The following is a 6,188-nucleotide window of genomic DNA, read 5'->3' on the forward strand; positions in this document are numbered from 1 at the left end:
TTAGTCTCCAGACTGACATGGTTGCTCTTCAGGACTCTGGAGAGGTACATGACAGCAGAATTTCCCAATGCAATTTGTCTTTTGATTTCCTGGCTGCTGGTACCAAGACCATTGATTGTAGAGACAAGCAACGAAAGCTGTTAATCTCAATCTCTTCATTGTCTATCATGATGCTGCCAATCAGATCATTGGTGAGAATCTTTGTTTTCTTGATGTTGAGTTTCAATCCATTAGAAGGCTGTAGTCCTTGACCTTTTGCAGCAAGTGTTTCAGGTCCTCCTCTGTTTCAGCAAGCAAGGTTGTATAACACATGTTGTTGATGAATCTTCCTCCAATAATCTTCCTCATGAAGCCCAGCCTTCTGAATGATCTATTCTACATGAAGATTGAAAAGGTATGGAGATAGAACACATCTCTGGTGTACAACTTTTCTGATTTTAAATCATGCATTGTTTCCTTGCTCTGTTCTGATGACCGCCTCCTCATACAAGGATAGGTTTTGCATATGCACAATCAAGTGTTCTGTGATTCCTATTCCCTTCAAAGTCAGCCACAGTTTGTTGTGATCTACACAGTCAAATGCTTTTGCATAGTCAATGAAACACAGGTAGACATTCTTCTGGTACCCTCTGCTTTCAGCCAACATCCATCTAACATTAGCTATAATATCCCTAGTGCCACAACATCTTCTAAACTCAGCCTGAGCATCTGGCAAATCTCTACTGATGTGCTGTCCCAGTAATTTTTGGATCATTTTCAGCAGAATCTTGCTTACATATGATATTAATGATATTGTTTGATAATTTCTACACTCTGTTGGGTCACTTTTTTTTTTGGAATGGGAAAAAAAGATGGTTCTTGTCCAGTCAGTTGGCCAGGTGGTTGTCTTCCAGATTTCTTGGCACAACTTGGTGAGTGCATTCAGGGCAGCATTTCTTTGTTGAAATATATCATTTGGTATGCCATCAATTCCTAGGGCCTTGCTTTCTGCGCATTCCTTCAGAACAGCTTGAACTTCTTCCTTTATCACCACAAGTTCTTGCTTATATGTTGTTTCATAAAATTCTTCTCTGTCAGCTAATTCTTTTTGGTACACTCCTTCCATCTTCTTTTAATGCTTCCTGAATCATTTAAAAGTCTGCTCAAAGTATCCTTAAGTATTGCAACTCGAGTCTTGAATTTGTTCTTCAGTTTCTTCAGCTTACGAAATGCTGAACGAGTTCCACCCTTTTGATTTTCTGATTGCAGCTCTTTCCACAATATAATAAAAAATATTATGAGAACTTGGTGAATAAATTTGACACTTTAAGTGAGAATGAAAATTTCTTAGAGGAAAACCATTTGTAAGAATAATGAAGTAGAATTAAAAAGAATGTATGATAGAAATGAACACTGGGTACTTTAGATGTAGAACATGTATAATTCTTCCTTTGGCCAATTCTTAACTTGGAGTACTAAAAGGGAAAATCTGTCCTGGAGACAAACTTGTTGAAAATAGAATTTAGCAGTGGAGCTTGAAGATTTTTCAGGGGAAGAAAGAGTGAGTCCCACCCAGCACTATGAGGATATTTGTATTTGAATGGATTTGTGGACACACACTGTACTTTTAATGGATAAGATTCACATTTGAAAGAAGGGAAAACTGGAAAGTAGAGAAGATAAAAGAAAACAGGATAGGAAGAAACTGTTTTCTTATTATTAGAACAAGCTGTTTGGCTTCAAAGGCAGGGTAGAGTTGTGGCCCATAAGATATCTCCTTTGAGACTTGAGATTGGAGTATGCCCACTCATAGTGATCACTTGGATTCATAGGAGTTGGTGGGAGGAATGCAACAATGTAGAAATATGCTGAGCTTGTACATGTTCCTTCAGCACTACCAACCTAGCATGCACAGATGAATGAATTAATGAGAAGGAAAGGGTCGTGGGCTAAAGGATCAGGGACTCAGTCATGAGGACCCCTGGCCTGTTGACTTGACCCCATGTGGAGGTGAGGGCTGAGTGAGACCAACAGATGTGGATGCAGGGAGAAGTATGGACTCCAAAGTTTGAAGCTGATGCTCCTATAAACCTAGCCACAGACAGACGAAGATGACTTGACAAGGACCTAACCACCTGAAGAGCAGCAGATGATTCATACTGTGAACTAGGGCTGACTGCTACAATCTGATGACTTACTCTGGACTGGACTTAACTCATGGATGCAGATGCTCAAAGTTTGCAAGTTGAACAGAAGATCTTTCAGCAAAAGGGACATATTTGTTCCTCAGAGTACTGGTTTGATGTTGTTGTTATGTGCCGTCGAGTCGCTTGGTTTGATAGGCTTGGGAAAATCAGCAACCTCTGATTGGCTACCTATGAAGGCATGAAGCATTAAGTAGCTGGCTTACACATTTTCATGAAGTACTTGCTGATTGGATTATTTGAAGGGAGAAAAAAATCCCTCTACAATATAAATGAATGAAATATAATGTGAATGAAGGACTGTATTGAACACAATGTACACACATAAAATGGACTGTATATGAATGATGAAAATATTAATATTAAAAAAGATAAAATATATACCCAGGAATAAAAAGAATAAGTGGAAACTTTGAAATGTCTGAGAGTTAATAAAGAAGTTGAATAAGTCATCATGATCAAGTGGAATTCATAATAGGTATGCAAAGACAATTCAACATAAGAAAAACAATGCAATTAATCACATTAATAAATCAAAGAACAAGGACCCATGATCCTGTCAATTGATGCATAAAAGGCCTTTGACAAAATTCAACACCTATCCTAAGAAAATACTCAACAAAATAGGAAGAAAGGGGAATTTCTCCAACACACTTAAAAGTATATACACAAAACCAAGAGCCAATATCATTCTTAATGGAGATGAGTTCTTAAATCCATCGCTCCCCTTCTGAAGAGAAACCAACCAAAGATGACCACTATTATTTTTCAATATTGTATTGAAAATCCTGTTGTTGTTGTTATGTGTGGTCAAGTTGCAGGTGACTCATAGAGACCCTATGAAGGAGAGTCCTCAAATCCTAGTAAAGGCAATTAAGTAAGAGAAGGAAATAAGAGGCATCAAAATTGGAAAAGAGGAGGTAAAACTATCACTATATGCAGATGACAAGTTATTATACACAGGAAATCCTAAATCATCATCATCTTCATCATCATCATCAACAAGAACAAAAACAATAAAAACTCTATTAGATCTAATAGACCAGTTCAGCAGAGTTGCAGGACACAAGATTAACAAACAAATCAATTGGATTTATCTACAGGAACAAAGAAAACACTAAGACAGTAACACAAAAAGCAATGCCATTTACAATAGCCAACAACAAGATGAAACATTTAGTAATAAACCAAAGTAGAGCTCTGATGATCTAGTGGTAAGAATCTGCACTGCAATCCCAAAGGCATATGATCCAAAGCCACGAGCTGCTCTGTAGGAGGAAGATTTCCCTCTTACGCGATTTGCTGCCTTAGAAAAACCACTGGAGGGTTAGCTATGGGTTACTTCCAATTCAACAACAAACAACAGAAACATAAAAGACCTATATAAGAAAAACTACAAAGCACCACCAAGAAATACTGAGACCTAATTAAATGGAAATATATTCCCTGTTTATAGATAGGAAAATTTAATGTTGTAAAAATATTAATTCTGATAAAAGCAATCTACAGATTCAATGACTCCCAATACAGATACCAAAATCTTATTCTTCAAGGAATAGAAATATCAATTTCCAATTTCATTTGGTAAGAAAAGATACTCTAAATAAGTAAAATTCTTCTGAAAAATAAAAACAAAATAAAAGGCATCACTCTTCCTGTTCTCAAAATCTGCTCCACAGCTGAAATAATCAAAACAACATGGTACTGGCACAATGACAAGTACATTGTTGTTGTTATGTGCCATCGAGTCACCTGTGACTCAGACAAACCCTAAATAAAATAGCTTTGAACTCTGCTTTATCCTGAGCCAGTCTCACTGTCTCTGACACACCTACTCCCGTTATCCCAGTTCCTCTGTTAATCCATCTCGACCAGCGTCTTCCTCTCCTGTACTGTCCCTTTACCCTTCCAAGAATGATATCTTTCTCAAGGGACTGGTCACTTCCGTCCATATGCACAAAGTATGTGAGTTGGAGCTTCAAATTCCTTGCCTCCTGGTTAGCAGCCTGGTTTCACCCTTTCCAGGATAAACCTATTTGTTCTCTTGGTAGTCCAATGGTGTTCAATACTGTTTTCCACCATCACAACTCAAATGCATCAACTCTTCTTCTATCATCTTTGGTCACTGACCAGCCATCTGATGGATAGCAAATAACTGCAAAGACCATGACCTTAATCAGACATTCCTTAACCTCCAGATTGACATCGTTGCTCTTCAGCACTTTTGAGAGTTTCCTGACAGCAGACTTTCCCAGAACAATTCGTCTTTTAATTTCTTGATTGCTGGTGCCAAGAGTGTTGATTGTGGAACTGAGCAAGCTGTAACTCTTAACAACCTCAGTATCTTCTCCATCTATGATGGTGCTATCAATTGGCTCAGTGGTGAGAATCTTTGTTTTCTGGATGTTGAGCTTCTATCCATGCTGAAGGCTACAGTCCTTGATTTTCTGCAGCAAAAGTTTCAGGTCCTCCTTAGTTTCTGTGAACAAGGTTGTGTCATCTGCATAACATGAATTGTTGATGAGTCTTCCTTCAATCCTAATGCCACATACCTCCTCATAAAGTCCAGCCTCCCAAATCATCTATTCCTCATACAGATTGAAAAGGTATGGAGACAAAATGCATCCTTGATGCATTCTTTTCCGGTTTTGAACCATGTAAATTGTGGGACAATATCATCCATGAAGAAGGCAAAAGGTCACTACAAAAAACAGGGGAGAAAAAAATTTTAATGGATGCCAGAAGAAACTCTAAAGATTGCACTGCATGACCAAGAAGACAGAACAAAAGGAAAACATGCCAAAGTTAAAGAGTTGTACGGAAGATTTAAAAGGCAGCTCAGGAGGACAACACAAAGTATTATAATGAAATGTGCAGAGAGCTGGAATTAGAGAATAAAAGGGGAAGAATTCACTCTGCATTTCTCCTTTGGAAAGAACTGAAAAACAAATTTAAGCTTCATGTTGTAATATTGAAAGGTGCTATGGGCAATAGAGTAAAAGCATCAAAGGAAGGTAAAGGGAATCCACAGAATCACTATACAAAAAGAATTGATTGACAATGAAAAATTTCAGAAAATAGTATATTAACACGGACCAATGGTAATGAAAGAGGAAGTAGAAGCTGCATTGAAGACATTAGCAAAAAATAAGGCCCCAGGAGTCGACAGGATACCAATTGACTTGTTACAATTAACAGATGCAGCCTTGGATGTGCTCATCAGTATATGCCAAGGAATTTAGAGGATAGCTGTGTGGCCAACAACTGCAAGAGGTCCATATTTGTTCCCATTCCCAAGAGAGGTTATTCAACTGAATGTGAAAACTATTGAACAATATCATTAATATCACATGCAAGCAAAATACTGCTGTAGCTCATTCAAACAGCTAAAACAGGCCATGGTTAGGGCACTGCCAGATGGTCAAGCAGGATTTAGAAGAGGTCATGGCACCAGAGATGATGCTAATGTCAAATGGATCCTGGCTGAAATTAAGTACTACCAGAAGAATGTCTGTTTGTGCTTTATTGAATATGCAAAGGCATTTGACTGTGGGGATCATTAACAAGTTGTGACTGATATTGAGAAGATGGGAATCCCAGAGCACTTGATTGTGCTCATGAAGATCCTATGCATAGACCAGGAGGCTGTTGTACGAACAGAGCAAGGAAACAGTACATAGTTTAAAACCAAGATGGGATTGTGTAACGGCTGTATTCTCTCTCCATACTTACTCAGTGCATAAGCTGAGCAAATTTTCTGAGAAGCCAGACTATGAAGAGGACTGTGGCATCAGGATTGGTGGGAGACTTATCAATAACTTGCACTAGGCAGATGACACAACTTTGCTTGCTGAAAATGAGGAGGGCTTGAGGTACTTGTTGCAGAAGATCAAAGAATGCAGCCTTCAGTATGGATTGTATCTCAATGTCAAGGAAAAAAATTCTTACCCATACACTGATAGGCAACATCAAGGTGGATGGAGCAGAGATTGAAACTGTCAACAG

This window comes from Elephantulus edwardii, unplaced genomic scaffold (genome assembly GCF_000299155.1).
Source record: "Elephantulus edwardii isolate Elephantulus edwardi_28Jun2011 unplaced genomic scaffold, EleEdw1.0 scaffold00078, whole genome shotgun sequence".
In the NCBI taxonomy this organism is placed as follows: domain Eukaryota; kingdom Metazoa; phylum Chordata; class Mammalia; order Macroscelidea; family Macroscelididae; genus Elephantulus; species Elephantulus edwardii.